Raw genomic sequence first — 17,127 nt, forward strand, 5'->3', positions numbered from 1 at the left:
TCAAAGGGAGTCTCCACTTTAGTTAGTTTTCCATGATTTAGATTTAGTTTAGAGAGAGGTTCTCTCCTCTCTCTTCTCTCTTTAGGATTAGGATTTAGAATTAGGATTTTATTCGCTTTCCGGATTATCTCTTTATCAGTTTCAATATTCCCTTTTATTTACTTTTGCAATTTAATCCATGAATTCTTCCATGTTACAGATTACTCTTTTGAATTAATGTTATTTGAGGTATTTCAGTTTATTATTGCTTTTCTTTTATTTACATTATTGTTATTCCCAATCTGAAGACATTTTTATTCCAGTAGATTTATTTTTCTCCTTTTGGTCTTGGTTAAGAAATCAATAACTCAGGAGTTATCAAACTCAAACATGAATGATAATTGTTATCTTTGTTAATTAAACTGAACTTCAATAATCCAAATCTTTTCTTAGGAAATAAATAGGATTCGAAGATCAAACCAATTAATCCCTTGACCTTTCTTTATCTTAGTAAAGGTTAACAAAGTGGAATTAAGATTCAATTCTCATCATCATTGATAAGGATAACTAGGATAGGACCTCTAATTTCCCATACCTTGCCAAAAGTTTATTTACAGTTATTTATTTATTTTACTTGCCATTTAAATTACTTGTTCTTCATTTACTTTAATTTCAAATTAAACCATTCGCTCCTCATTCTCAAAACCCCAATTTACAATCTCCATAACCAATAATAAGAACATACTTCCCTACAGTTCCTTGAGAAGACGACCCGAGGTTTGAATACTTCGGTTATCAATTTATTTAGGGGTTTGTTACTTGTGACAACCAAAACGTTTGTATGAAGGGATTTCTGTTGGTTTAGAGACTATATCTACAACGCGACTATTTTTATGAAATTCTTTACCGGCAAAAATCCTAACGTCAAAAATGGCGCCGTTGCCGGGGAACTGCAATCGTGTGCCTTATTATTAGTTATTGTAAATATTTTTCTTTTACTTGTTTATTTGTCTTTATTTTTCCCCTCTTTATTTCTATTAGCTACTATGAATTCTCACCCCTTTCGCTTTGAGTTTGGTTCTAATGTTATTGAAAGGAATAGAAGTTATAACAGGAACATGCATTAAGGTCAGAGCAATCAAAGATGGATGGAGCCCAGAGGATCTGATCAACCCTTTAGGCAACAACACCCTCCAAGATATCATGGACAAAGAGCGTTCTACAATGCATACCAAGCAAATAGACATGGTGGACAACCTTGTAATTACCAACAAGCCCCACCCTGTTCTTATAGGCCATCCTCTCAACATAACTTCGAACCACCACACTCACAAGCTCCTTTTCACCGATCACCACCGTATGATCCTCATTTACCCCAGTTCTAATCCAATCACTCCCAAACACCACGACTTCCCCCTGTGCCATATCCAAATCTATCACCCCGAGAATCAGAGGTTCGCCTCAAGAAAACAGTAAATCGACTTCAAACAACCCTTCATCAACTGGAGCAAGCAGTAAGTCAATTATCTTCTAGACGTTCGGACATTCAAGGACCTCCCACAGCCCCATATGGACAATCTAACGAAGAGCATAGTATGAAGGAGATACTAGAAACTCCAGTGGACAAGACAGAGCATGGCTTCGGACTGGAACAAGTAGAGGAAGCTGTCATTATTGAAGAAGAAGAGTTGGTTAAAGATTTAGGAGACGCTGAACCTCCATGGGAATCTAGAGTTGTGGAAAATTCTATCAAGGACGTTACAATTGATGCTGAGGAGGACAGTGCCCAACCCCATGTAATGAACTTGCATCCGCGAGTGAATTCTCTGAGATCAAAGAATCTTCCCCAAGTGAATACGAAGATGATACGGAGGTAGATTTCTCTCAACCTCCAGTCTATGACTTAAGTGATGAGGAAGATATAGATGGCTTTGATCAGGACATGGATATGTTTGAAGAATCTTACAAAGAAGTGGAGAATTTCACAGAAGAGCACAAGGGAGTAGAACTCACAGAACCACTGGAACCACCTATCCCAAGGCCATTACCACCCAATACAAGTTTCAAGTGGGTATAATCCTTAACCTTTAACTGTATTTTTCCACTTGAATATGGTTTGCTTGAAATAGATGGCCATCTTAGAGCTCTCTGCGGCTTTAAGAGTAAGCGGGAAATGGCTCGTGCTCAGAGCTGGTGCACAAGGTTTAATAAGCTTCCACGCTTCAACTCGAAGTGCACGGATTGGCACCATGATCAATCGGATGGATCTCGGAAAATATTTGGTTATCCTGGTGAGAATCTAATTTCTAAACCGCCCAGATGAAAAAATATAGATCAAGACAAAGGCGGATTTAAAAGCAAAGTTTGGGATCCTGGAATCTATGCTGACATTCGTCACCCCGGGAGCCTAACAATCTGTTTGAAGCTGCTCAGAAGCTTCACATGCCTAGTTTGGGACCCCGGAGGCTTTTGGCATTCCAAGCATTGGTGGAGATTTCTGGATGAATTTAAGCATAAGCCGCCAAAACAGGAAGCTCATCCAATGTCCAACTTAAGGACTTTAACTAAGTGCTAGGTGGGAGACAACCCACCATCGTATGATCGTTCCTTTTTCAATTTTTATTTAGTTTTATTTGTTTTCAAGATTTATTTTATTATATTATATTGAACCTGGAGTTTTGCATCTCATTCATATTAATCATTGCATTCTGCATACTGCATAATTGCATACCTGCAAAAAAAAAAGGGTACGCGACGCGACGCATCATTCATGCGATCGCGTCAACTTACGAAAAACACCTCCCAAGCGACCGCGTCATTCACGCGGCCGCGTGACCAAGAGATCGGCGTAAAGATCCAACGTCCAGAAATTTAGGCTGGAATCGTACGGCCATTGTGCGTTTAGCACAAAATGCCCACGCGATCCCGTCACTCACGCAATCGCGTCACTTGCACAACCTCAATCCCACGCGACAACGTGAGCGACGCGATCGCGTCGCATGGATTGCACAACACCCCCAAAAGGAGATAGAGAGTTACGCTGAAACGACGCTGGAATTGTGCGTTTTGCACAAATTCCAACGACGCGATCGCATGCCCCAGGCGATCGCGTCATTCACTCTTTTTGTCCTCCACGCGATCGCGCCACTCACGCAATCGCGTCGACCTCTATTTCACCCTAGCCACGCGACCGCGTGCCCCACGCGATCGCGTGGATTCAAATTTATAACCACCCAAGTCACGCGAACCCTATCAGTCGCGCTCCCCCCTAAACCCCTCTCCCCCCTCTCTTCTTCTCCAATAACACCACCACCACCCAGCCACCACCACGCCACCGCCAGACGCCGCCGACCACCCAGACCCCGCCGCCACCCAACCCCCTTCCTCCTTCTCCCTTCTCTCTTCTTCTTTCTTCTTCTTAACCTCTAACTGCCACTGCCCACGCCGCGCCACCACCACCCACCGCCGCTGCCCCGTCACCACCGCCCAGCGCCACCCACACGCCCCCTTCCTTCCCCTATTACCCCCTACCTCCATTATCCCTACCTTTCCCTCCATTCCTCTGAACAGCAGCCACTGCCGCCGCGCCACCCTCTTCTGCCGCACCGGATGCCATCGCCATCATTCCCAGCTACCTCTCTGCCCCACTCTCTTTCTTACGCCTACCAGGTTTCCGACGAACGCCACCCATCTATCCATTTGTTGTAAATTCCTATTTTTCTATTTATGTTCGTCATTAGGCTAGTTAGATATGCATGTTGTAGTGGATTTTAGGTTGTTAGGTAGCCTAGGATGTGGTTAGTGGATTTAGGTCTGTTTAATTACGCTGTTCGCGTTTCTTGTTTCATTATTTTTGCAATTCTGCTGTTGCTGTGATGTTAGTTTTGTTCATATTTCTTGTTTCATGCTGCTCTTTACTCTGATTCTTCATGTTCTTATTCCTTATATGTAATTGCAGCTGTATTTTTGATTCATATGAACTATTCTGTTGTTGTTTATTTTCCGGGACAATCCAATTTTAGCCGGAATGCTGCCCAAATTTCTGTAAAATATTTCCATTCATGTCTTAATTAATTTTGGCATTTTCAAATGTGCTTTCCTTAGATTTAACCAAAATAATTCATGAATGCCAGGGCAAGCTTTCTTATTCTTTTAGATTTCCTGGTTCATAATTTGTATTTTTGATGTTTGATTCCAATTTTCGCTATTTCTATATTTATTTGAATCATCATCAATCTGTTTTCCTTATTTGGATATGAGTTACTTATAGCTTCTAACTATGAATACTTGTTACTTGGAATATTTTCATTATGCCACTTACTTTAACCCATTTTTCTTTACTAACTCACTAATGTTAACTTCCTAAACTCTTTTTCAATTCTAACCAACCTAACCTTTCAAAACTTCTCTTCTAATTTTCTTTCACTTTCTTTTAACATTCTAACCATGGCATGATGTTAATTTCTCTATTTAACATGAATTCAATTACATTTTGGATTGTGAATTCTTCTTTTTGGACTTTTAACTCCTATACAATTCTTAATGCACATTTACTTAACTCATTTTCCTTATCCTTTTGCTCCTTTGCCACTTTGTGTTTCTTTTGATTATTTGCCTATTTGTTTTCCTGTTTTCACTATATCCTGGTTTTCTGTTTTTTAGGATGTCTGCCAGCCAGAGAAAAGGAAAAGGAAAGGCTACTACTGGCAAACGGAAAAGAGGAGAATCCTCCATGTCCATTATGGATATTATGCACGATGACTCCTTGCAGGAGAAAAATTTTACCCCGCAGGAGAAGGCCGACCAGCTAATACCTGCCACTGATCCAATAAAGTTTGCGAACTGATACTGTGAGCTGAGGTATCCGGTATTTGCAAACTCCAGGAACCTATACCTGGAGAGAACTTTGAAGATCCCAGAAGAACTCCAGCAATACACCTCTGACCAGATCAAACAAAGAGGCTAGTTCTTCCTGGAGAGAAACCTAACTGAGGTTAATGCATCTTGGGTTAGGGAATTCTGCTGCAATTACTTCAAAACCTCCCTAGATGCAGTGAACCTTAGAGGAAAGCAGATTCTGGTCACTGAAGAGGCCATTGAAGATGTTCTGAAGCTTATGCCTAAAACTGATCAGCTGGATAGTTATTAGAAAGCTGAGGAAGATATGCGCTTCATGAAGTTTGATTGGTGTGCAGTCAAGGCCCGGATAGCCCTTGACCCGACCGTTCCTTGGATTATGGGTTAGAACACCACCATGCCAAAGGGAATCAAGTGGATTTACCTGTATGATGAGGCTCGGCTATGGCATCAGATACTTAGTAACTTCATTATGCCGAGTACTCACGAGACTGAGATACCAGCCACTATGATTACCCTCCTATGGTGTGTGATGGAGGGTAAGGACCTGTACTTGCACGCTTTATCCGGTACCATATGGCCAGGGTCCACGTCCGAGGCACTCTTCCCTTTCCTTATTTGGTTACACAGCTAGGCCGTCGAGCTGACATGCCTTGGGAGGATGCTGATGAAAAGCCACCTGCTGTAGAATGCAAGAAGATTATCCCTCACAGCAGGAACTTTCGGGCTTTGGGCTACAGACCTCCATTCCTCACTGCTACTGCTGACACAGCCACACCTTCTACCGGCCCCTCTTCTTCCACAGCTACCCCTGCCACCACCACTGCACCTCCACCTGCCCTAGAGCCCATCTATCATCTAGTGCACCGCCTGTTTCGATGGCTTGACTAGATGGAGCGTCGCAACAAGCGACGCTATGAGCACCTGAAACTGATGATACGCTCTGGCGACATCCCCTCCGAGCCTGACACACCATCCGAGGCATCTGAGGAGGAGACAGATGCTCACGATGCAGAGACCCATCCACAGAGCGAGGCAGAGCAGGTAGGCACCCAGCAGGCAGCATCACATCAGGAGGCTCCGCCTCAAATTCAGGCTGTAGACCCCGAGATCCCTATTCAGTCAGCACCTCCTCTGCAGTAGGCTGATCCTCAGACCACCACCACAGAGACCCCAGCTACCCGTCCTTCCAGCGATGACACCCCTTCACACCCTGCTTTAGTGAGCATCGGGGACGATGCTACATTTTAAGTGTGGGGAGGTCGCCATCTCTGGCGTTCTTTTTTTGGTGAACCACTACATACTCTTTTTATTTATTTTGCTACTTTTCTGTATTTTTCTCTTTATTTTTATTTTTATTTTCTCAGTACTTATATATATTGCTATTTTTATGTATTTATTCTATGTTGCACTTTAGTTCATATTTTAGCCATTTAGTTTTAATAGCAATTCTAACTTATTAGTTATAGAAATTGTGGATTAATTAGTATAGTTTACCCTTTTTAGCATAAGATAGCTTAGTTTAAATTGAAAAATATAAAAAGGAAGTAAACTAGGAACTTGAACACAATAGAAACAATCCACACACCTTGTATATATAGCATTACATGTTAGTTAGTTAACAACATTTCATCAAGGAGAAACACTAGAACTTTAAATCCATTCAATATAAGCTTTACATTGAGAATAATGGGAATTTTTAACTAAACCTGCATGACATACATAAGTGATAAATGATTTTTTGAGCTAGAGAACACACAGCCTGTGAGTTTTGAGCTTAATTGTATGGTTACATTCAAACCATAATATTTTATTCCTGTGTGTTCCGCCCTTCTTTTTTATTCTGATGTTCTTTACTTTGTTTTAATCTATATGTCCAATTATAAAATAGAAATACATACCAAGAGAGTGATTGAGGCCATTATTTGATTTTAGCTCACTTATCCCAAAATAACCTACCTTTCACATCACCCTTATTAGCCCCCTTGAGCCTTTAAATCCCTTTTTTCTATAAACCACATTACTAGCCTTAAGTAGAAAAACAAAATAAAAATCCCAAGTTGAATCCTTGGTTAGATTAAGATAGGAAGTATGTATGGTTTAAATGTGAAAAAAACCCGTTGGAAACATGGATGATAAAAACAAAAAGGTAGAAAAGTTGAAAAGAATAAAATAATTCAAATAAAATTTTTGGGAAGCATGCTCATGTAAAATCAAATTAATTGAATTACCATGTGCATTAAAAAAAATATTTATTCTTCAGTACTTAAATAAAGGGGACACAAAAGAATTCCCCAAATGAGAAATAAAGCAATGCACATGGGATAAAAATAATAAACATTGAAACATGAGCATGTAACATCAAAAGTGGGAAAATATGGAAAAATAGGTAAAGAAGCTTTGCCTTAGAAAGTATGTATGTTAGGTGAGATCTTCGACTAATTAAGGATTCACTTATTAGCTCACTTAGCCTTATACATATATCCTTACCTTTACCTTGGCCCCATTACAACCTTAACTAAAGACCTCATGATTTTTGGTATGTCTATATTCTATAATTGTTGATTGGTTAGATGAAGAACAAAGTTAGAGAAAGTAAGGATAAAAAGAAGAATAGAGTGATTAACCCAATAAACACCGAGTGACTAGAGAGTAAACACAAAATCCAGTGAGGGTTCAATAGCTCATTAACATATATCTCTGCTTAAATTATTAATTGTCTTGCAAGTTTATAAAATGTTTTTCTTTCCCATCTCAACTGTAAAAGTGCTTTATCATTATCTAAGGTTTGGCTATATATATATATATATGACTCCTTGAGAATGTGAATTAATTCAACTACATGCAAGCTTTATATACAAGTGAATAAAAAATTAGAATTTCATGATGCATCATTCATGTAGGTAGTTGCATTTAGATTAGATTGTATTGCATGACATTCCACCACTTTAACCTTACCTTACTCTTTATCTTGGACTTAGCATGAGGACATGCTATTATTTAAGTGTGGGGAGGTTGATAAACCCATATTTTATGATATATATTTTGTGCTTAGTCTGAGTGATTTATTCAATCCTTCACCCACTTATTCATATTAATTGCATGGTTTTACTTTCCCTTCCTTATTATGTGATGTATGTGAAAAACATGTTTCCCATGCTTTAAAATTAATTATTTTAATTACCCTTATTTCCATTCGATGCCGTGATTAGTGTGTTGAGTAGTTTCAGATCTTCTAAGGCAAGAATGACTCAAAGGATGGAAAGGAAACATACAAAAATGGAAGGAAAGCATAAAACAGAGTTTTTGAAGAAACTGGCATCCACGCGATCGCATGGGCGACGCGACCGCATGCCAAGCGCGAAGAAGCAGCGACACGGCTGCATGATTGACGCGACCGCGCGACTTAAGCAGAACACATAGGACGCGGCCGCATGACTGACGCAACCGCGTGACAAGGAAAACTCCGAATGACGTGACCGCGTGACCCACACGGACCCATGACAGAGGCCACGCACCAGAAATTGCAGAAAACGCTCCCAGCGAATTCTTAAGCCCTTTTTGGCCCAAATCCAAGTCCAGAAGGCATAGACCAGAGGTTATGAAGTGAGGGAATGCATCCATTAAAAGGGAGTCTCCACTTTAGTTAGTTTTTCATGATTTAGATTTAGTTTAGAGGGAGGTTCTCTCCTCTCTCTTCTCTCTTTAGGATTAGGATTTAGAATTAGGATTTTATTCGCTTTCCGGATTATTTCTTTATCAGGTTCAATATTCCCTTCTATTTACTTTTGCAATTTAATCCATGAATTCTTCCATGTTATAGATTACTCTTTTGAATTAATGTTATTTGAGGTATTTCAGTTTATTATTGCTTTTCTTTTATTTACATTATTGTTATTCCCAATCTGAAGACATTTTTATTCCAGTAGATTTATTTTTCTCCTTTTGGTCTTGGTTAAGAAATCAGTAACTCAGGAGTTATCAAACTCAAACAAGAATGATAATTGTTATCTTTGTTAATTAAACTGAACTTCAATAATCCCAATCTTTTCTTAGGAAATAAATAGGATTCGAAGATAAACCAATTAATCCCTTGACCTTCCTTTATCTTAGTAAAGTTTAACAAAGTGGAATTAAGATTCAATTCTCATCATCATTGATAAGGATAACTAGGATAGGACCTCTAATTTCTCATACCTTGCCAAAAGTTTATTTACAGTCATTTATTTATTTTACTTGCCATTTAAATTACTTGTTCTTCATTTACTTTAATTGCTAATTAAACCATTCGCTCCTCATTCTCAAAACCCCAATTTACAATCCCTATAACCAATAATAAGAAGATACTTCCCTGCAGTTCCTTGAGAAGACGACCCGAGGTTTGAATACTTCGGTTATCAATTTATTTAGGGGTTTCTTATTTGTGACAACCAAAATGTTTGTACGAAGGGATTTCTGTTGGTTTACAGACTATGTCTACAACGCGACTGTTTTTATGAAATTCTTTACCGGCAAAAATCCTAACGTCAAGCACACTAACTGTTTGAGGTTTTGTTTAAGCTAACCTTAACATCACTCTAGCAGTAGAGTAAATTGTCTCTGGTTTTTGGTTTTGGGTGTATGACAGAAGCAAGGAGAGAGGTCTCTACCTCTTGTGACCATAATGAGAGAACTCTCCGAAGACTAAGAAGAGAAGCAAGAGGAAAGGAGATCATTGGTGAAGAGGAATCAGAGGAGGAGAACCAAGAAACGGAAGGGAATACCCCTAATCCACCAGAGGGAGTGGCTAACAATGGCCAACCTCAAAGGAGGGTTCTAGCCTCCTACACCTTCCCTAATCCAAAGCACTATGGGAGTAGCATACTTACTCCAAATGTCAATGCAAACAACTTTGAATTGAAACCTCAACTCAACACTTTGGTGTAGAACAACTGTTCTTATGGAGGAGGCCCCTTGGAAGATCCAAACTAGCACCTATCCACCTTTCTAAGGATATGTGACATAGTGAAGACCAATGGTGTTCATCCAGACATTTACAAGCTGCTTCTATTTCCATTTTCCTTGAGAGACAAAACTGCCCAATGGTTGAAGGCATTTTCAAGAGAAAGCATCAACAGTTGGGAGGATTGATAAACCATTATTTTATGATTTGTATTGTGTTTAATTGTGTGGTTTTATCAAGTCATCACCCACTTATTCATATGATTAGCATGATATTACAAGTCCTTCCCAAAATTGTTCCATGGTTGAAAACTTGCTTCCTAAAGATCTTTTAATTGTATATTTTTATTCTCCTTTATACCATTCGATGATGTGATCTGTGTGTTAAGTGTTTCAGGCTTCATAGGGCAGGAATGGCTTAGAGAATGGAGAGGAATCTGACAAAAAAATGGAAGGAACACAAGAAATTGAGGAGATGACCAGCGAGAAGCGACGCGGACGCATGGCTCACGCGACCGCGCAAAATGGAGGAAATCGCAGTGACGCGCTCGCGTGCCTGACGCGAACGCGTGAATTGGAAGCGGCACGAGTGACGCGAATGCGTGGACGACGCACACGCGTGGCAAGGAAAAACGCTGGATGATGTGAAAGCGTGGATGACACGATCAAGTGATGTGCGCGATCTGCAGAATTTGCAAAAATCACTGGCGTGGATTCTGGGCTGCATTTCAACCCAGTTTTTGGCCCAGAAATGCAGATTAGAGCCAGGGAACATGCAGAGACCAGAGGGAGGACATTCATTCGGCATAATTTTTAGTTTTAGATCTGACTTTACTCCTCCTCTAGCTTTTTAGATTGGGATATAGAGAAGAGTTATTACCTCCGCAAGACTTCAACTCTCTAGTTTGTTTTCTCTATTTTTTTTACTTACTCTTTTATATCCTTAATTTGTTCAGAGTTACCATTGGATTATTTTTAGAATTTATTAATACCAGAACTATTTTTATTTTTAATTGGTCTTTTTGATTATTATTTATCATGTCTTCCTTTATTTCCCTTTCTTATTTTGTGAAGTTTACATTCATGATGAGCGAGTAGTTCTCTAACTTGATTGGGAGTTGATTGAAAGGAGAACCTTGAGTTGGAATGCTCAAGAGTAAAATTGTAATTGGGTTTATTGTTGGATGGCTCTCTATTCACTGACACTAATCCTTCCCAAGGGAGAGGATTAGAACTTGTGAATAGAAGTGGACTTCCAACTTACTTGACTTTCCTCTATCTAGTAAATGATAACTAAGTAGAACAACCTTCAATTATCAATTGATCTTGGGAGAACTCCAACAAGGATAGAACTTCCGATTAATCTACTCCCGATCAAGATTTTTATTTAAATTACATAAATTCTCTGATTTAATTTCCTGTTTATCAAACTTAAAACCATTTTGGAAAACCTCTGATTGATAAAATAGCATATCTTTCTGCAACTCGTTGGGAGACGACCTGGGATTCATACTCCCAGTATTTTAATTCTAATTTTGTGACAACCCTTCTAAATTGATAAACGGATTTTTGTTGGTTAAGAACAGTACTTCCAACGTATCTCTCGTGTTAATTTCTTAATCTGCCAATTTCTGCCATGTCAATTTTTGGCGCTGTTGCCGGAGAGGTGCAATAGAGTGCTAATTTATTGATTGGAATTTATTTATTTACATTTTTTTTATTTTGTTTTTGTTATCATGAGCTATATGTCTCTTCCATTGAATGAGACGTTCATTTCCTGATCCAAGCTTGCTAGTATTTGATCCTGAGATTGAAAGAACTATTTCACGTATAAGGCAAGCTCGGCGTCAGTTAGTCCTCTCCGAGGACGAATCTGAAACGTCACTTAAGAAAGAAACAAGCTCCCTTCCTACTGATTCAGTTGATTCACGTGCAGGTAACATGGCAGCACCTAGGAGAGTTACTATCCAGGAAGCCGGAGCCCCAGATTTCACACTGCAGCCGTTTCAAGCGCATTACCCAGCAGTGGCTGTAGATTTTGAAATAAAGACTGCACTACTCAACTTGATGCCCAAGTTTCATGGCTTACTTGCTCAAGAGCCTATCACTACAAGAAAACAAGCTTTTTGCTACGCTTTTAAAGCGTAGCGAAAAGTCCAAAAAAGCGTAGCGATAGCTTTTCGCCACGCTTTTTGAACTATCGGCACGCTTTTGAAAGGGTCACAACTGCAAGGGTGCCGGTTGCTCTATCGCTACGCTTTTGGTGATCTATCGCCACGCTTTTTTTTTGGCCACGCTTTTAAAGATCGCCACGCTTTAAAAGCGTAGCCATATGTGCCAGATATGGCTACGCTTTTAAAGTGTGCCAATAGCAAGATATGGCTACGCTTTTTAAACGTGCCAATAGAGAGACATATGGCTACGCTTTTAAAGCGTGCCAATAGAGAGACATATGGCTACGCTTTTAAAACGTGCCAATAGAGATATATGGCCACGCTTTTAAAGCGTGCCAATAGCCTTGTCAAATTTGAAAAAAAAATCCTGTTTAGCATAGAAAACTTGGAGCTCAATTAACAATGATCAATGTAACTAACGAATTTCCCCAATAAAATTAGCACTTAAACTTGAATATAATTTAGAAAAAGGAGAAGGAAATATCTGTACACATTAAGGCAATGATATCAATAACTAATAATGCAACTATACAATGGAAGTACAACAGCACCATGATTTTGCCAGAAATCAACATAAGGACCATTGGGGCATTGACTAAGAAATTAAAAGCACGTTTATAAAGTACATATTAACATAAAATTTCAATGGCCGAGGCACAAACATCAGTACAAGCTCATTAGTAATCAATAATGAAGAACATTTATAGATAAGAATAGTGCAAGAAATCATGCTTCTTTAGTTCTACTTTGCCATCATGCTGCTACAGCTGGCCCAGTCTTTCCTGCAGAACAAAAGAAACCAATTTGAATGTTGATAAATAATTTTGGTTTAATTGCATTCTGCTCTCATCATTATAGATTGTGTGTAATCAATTATAATACCAAAATATAAAGTGCTACCTGGCAAAAGCACTTGCTTGCTTATATCGTCAAGATGATCATCGAAATCTACAATACCCTTCTATTTCTCGGTTGAAGTATAGTCCAGCAAGATCAGATTTTCTGATGGCTCTCAGAGAGAATCGACTATTCCCTTCCGACTGAACCAACTTCCAGTTCTTAGAAGCAGTTTCATTCCCTGTCAATTACAAGAGGCAAATTCCATGCTAAGATCAACAAAGTATTAATTAGAGGAAACTGGATTTTAGTTTCAACATCTAGCAACCACGTTATACACTCTTAAGTTAGATATATCATCTTTTATAATCTATGCTCTAGCATCATATTCAACAAAAATTCATCCCAAACTACTCAGATTGATTTAAACTAAAAAATAAATTACAGCCCAATGAATTATGGGATGCAATTTCATATAAAGTATAAAGCCCTTACTATTGTCCCTGTAATAATATCATAATCCAAGAAATTGCAAAATCATATCTAATAACCGGCAAAGTGTAGTTCTCCAACCTTTCCCTCATTGCCAGCATGGCATTTCCAATTAGCAAAGTTGATTTCTTAATATTCATGTGTCTTATAGGATTAGAGCCAGCTCAATTGTCATCTAATTTTTATGCCACAAAATGTCCGAATACACTTTCAACAATTAAGTCAACAATGAACTCTGCTGTGAGCAAAGAAGCTCGCATGGGAGCTTCCCTTCTTCGCCTTCATTTCCATGATTGCTTTGTTCAAGCAAGTCTACTTTCAGCTTCTATTAGTTCTAATTTTTTTTTAAATGTTACTTTGTGATTCATTCTATACAATCATATATCATCAAGTGGACGTAAATTCAATTAAGTGGGATCCACATTATATAAAGACAATAAAAAGGACTTAAACTAGAAATAATTATATATAGTATCATGGAATTCACTCACCTCCCATTGGTTGGTCTCAGCAATATAACTCTCTCCACTGTTGGGATACAGAATTATAGGCTTACTTGTACCCTGCCATTAAATTTCTTTTGACATTTAATACTTATACACAAGTAAAACACATAAAAGAGGAGTTCAATTAATTAAATTGAAGTGTCACCTTTTTAATAGATGAAATCAAACCATCAATAAATTTAGGAGCTGTACAGTTGACTCCAACTACAATGACTTGTGAGCATGAGTCAGCAATAGAAGCACAGTCCTGAATGGGATCACCATTAACCACATGGGTCTCGTCTTTGCAGCTAAAAGAGAACCATGCAGGGATGCGTATGTCTTCTTCCACAAGAAGCTCAGCATAAACCTGTGCCTCCAATTTATTAGGGATAGTCTCAAAGGCAATCAAGTCAGCACCTGCGTCAACAAGACTCTTCACTCTTTCCCTGTGGAAATCTTTTAGTGTCTCCAGTTACTTCGTCTCCATAGTCCCCTTTGTCACACACAACATATAAAAGAATTCAAAACTACGCTAATCTAGCTTAACTTAATTATGATAGTACTCACACAGGAACTCAAACTAGTTGGGCTTTCAGGTTAACCCAACCAATCGCTAAATTGAATTAAACAAGAAAAAAAGGACTTGAAAGAATGAATTTGACCCAAACCTTTCAGATCCACTGCACAATTCAAATATTCTTTGATTAAGGCCTTAGAACAAAACAACAAAACAAGTTACATTGCGTGTTAAATTCTGTGTTGAAACTTGAATTCAGATTACTTGTTTAATATTGGCAAACTCATTTTTAAAATAAACACACATAAATTACCATTTACCAACATGTCATGTCATGTGATCTAATCCAACAACTGTGTGAAGCAAAGAAAGTGACAGTGAAATCATTAGAACCTATAGCTACTAACCTTGTAAACATTAATTAATGTGAGATATATATATATTTAATTTTCATAGCCACATAACCAATTTCCTCTACTCATAAATTGAAGACCAAATTGCACATAGAGTACAGCAAAATCAGAATTCTGAAAGGAAATTAACCTGTTGCATTTTCAAATTGGCATTACTTACCCTCAAAGAAGAAGGAAATTCATTCCAAAAGATCTACCTAGATTGCAAGCATGCTACATTTAACTTTCTAAAACCATTTTAAAAAAATCTCTCACAGTCAATAAGCTTTTGATGATAATCGATTTGTCAGACAAAAATATGCTTATCCTAATCCGCACACATACATAATCTCCAAACTGCTATCAGATTTATATCTTCATATTCATGTTAACTGTAGAAATACAAAGGCTTACCCTCTCAAAATTATATTTGGGGTCCCCAAAAACCTAGCAAGCATCGAATAACTGCTAAAATACATCGAATAACTGCAAAAATTATCACGCATTTTCAACATACCCAATTTCCAGTGCGGTGCATTCTTCATAAATTAAAGTTAAAACTAGCAAGCACGAATCAGAAATTGCTAGTCTCAACCAATAGAATTCTCTTCGTTTCACATTTTCTCACCAATATTACACACTAAATTATCAACCAATTCAGGAAAAAAATCACGAACACAAACTACAAAATAGATAAATAAATGAAGGGATAAATAACAAAAATCAGTTACCTTCTCTTTTCTTCTTCGTCTTTTTTGAGCTTCTGATGGTTCGCAACAACACTGGGACTGCGCGATTTAGGAGGAGGAGGAGAGGGCGACGAAGTGCTTCTGCTTCTGTGCCTTGTGCGGCGCCTCGGCGGTGACCGCGTTCTGCTTCTGCGGCGCCTGTGGCTAAGGGAATTTCACAGAAAAATTGCTCTTTTTCCCAAACCCAATTCTGAACTCGAAGTTCTGAAACGTTCCGAACCTGAACCTGTTCCCAACAGATTCCGAATTAAGAACCCGCAAATCGTTCAAATCCCAGTTCTGCTTCAACGAGATTGCCTTCAATACATCCTGATTTCAACAAATCAGGTAATTAAAAGTAAAAGATAATTAAAAGTAAAAAATAAATGAACAGAAAGGTGGGAGGGAGTGAGAGGGGGTAAGGTGAAATAGGAAAAGAAATAAAAGAAGAGGACTTACAAAGAAGCAAGAAGCAGGAAGGGAGTGGCGCGGGAGGGGTTAGGGGGTTAGGGTTTTGCAGCGAAGTAATGGAACAGCGGCAAAGGGGAGCATCCACGGTGAGTGAGGGCGAGGCACAATGAAGGAGGAGGAGTTAGGGCAGTGAGTGTCTCGTCGCGTTGGGGCTTTTGATGGAGGATTTAGGGCAGAGCACGAACAAGAACGGGTTAGGGCAGAGCACAATGAACCTTTTTCTCTAAGTGAACTGAGTCTTTAAACGAAGAAGGGGTTTTTTAATTTATCCCTATCTTTTTTTTTTTTTCCGAGGGAACCTTTTGGCTACGCTTTTAAAGCGTGCCAAAAGGCTTCTAAGAAATGGCTACGCTTTTCGAACGCCGCAATAACAAAACTCTGTTGCTACGCCTTAAAAGCGTGCCGGTTTCTCTCTACGGCTACGCTTTTTAAGCGTGGCAAATAAAAGCGTGGCCAAATCTTGCATCAATTGCCACTCTCATAAAAGCGTGGCCATTGACACTTTTCGCCACGCTTTTAAAGCGTAGCAAAAAAAAACGTGGCCAAATCTTTATTTTATCGCCACCCTCATAAAAGCGTGGCCATAGACCACTTTTGGCTACGCTTTTAAAGCGTAGCAAAAAAAAGCGTAGCCATAGACCTTTTTTCTTGTAGTGTATCAAGCACCTTAGGGATTTCCAGACAGCTTGTTCTACTGTTAAGCGTGATGGTGCTGATGAAACTTCTATTCTGTTGAAAGCCTTCCCATTCTTTCTTGAGGGAAAGGCAAGAGAGTGGTACTACACTCAACCCGGAGCAACTATTTCTAACTGGGATACGCTTAAAAGAGAATTTTTGGAAAAATTCTTTCCAACTGAAGTTACCGATAAACTGAGAAAAGACATTTCTATGATTGTTCAGGATGAATCCGAGACTCTCTATGAATACTGGGAGCGCTTCAACAATCTTCTGGAAGCATGTCCCCACCATATAATTGACAAGATAGTGTTGCTCGGCTACGTCACACAGGGCATGAAGCCTCAAGATAAGACCACATTGGAAGGTTCTAGCAATGGGTCTATGAAAAAGTACAAAACCACTTATGAGGCATGGCAATTGATCAGCGACTTAGCTGAATCTACTCGGAATCATAGGCAGAAACAAAGCCGGTCAAGAGCTGTTGCAGAGGTATCCTCTAGCAAAGAGACTACTGCTCTAACTTAGAGTATCTGTGAAATGACCAACTTACTGAAGCAGATGCAGTTGAGTCAA

At 39.0% G+C, this 17,127-nt stretch overlaps 1 long non-coding RNA gene and 1 other non-coding gene across 2 annotated transcripts; both read right to left on the reverse strand.

Moving 5' to 3' along the window:
* Positions 1 to 14,090: 14,090 nt before the first annotated feature.
* Positions 14,091 to 16,092, reverse strand: LOC110264226 (uncharacterized). The gene is made up of 3 exons (XR_015880715.1): positions 15,865 to 16,092; positions 15,409 to 15,735; positions 14,091 to 14,261 (listed from the first exon to the last, which is right to left on the reverse strand). It is a non-coding gene; the product is annotated as an uncharacterized LOC110264226 (long non-coding RNA).
* Positions 16,093 to 16,743: 651 nt separating this feature from the next.
* Positions 16,744 to 16,850, reverse strand: LOC148568398 (small nucleolar RNA R71). The gene has a single exon (XR_015882143.1). It is a non-coding gene; the product is annotated as a small nucleolar RNA R71 (small nucleolar RNA).
* Positions 16,851 to 17,127: the final 277 nt, after the last annotated feature.

The sequence above is a fragment of the Arachis ipaensis genome, chromosome B4 (assembly GCF_059453495.1).
Source record: "Arachis ipaensis isolate K30076 ecotype BB chromosome B4, ASM5945349v1, whole genome shotgun sequence".
In the NCBI taxonomy this organism is placed as follows: Eukaryota; Viridiplantae; Streptophyta; class Magnoliopsida; order Fabales; family Fabaceae; genus Arachis; species Arachis ipaensis.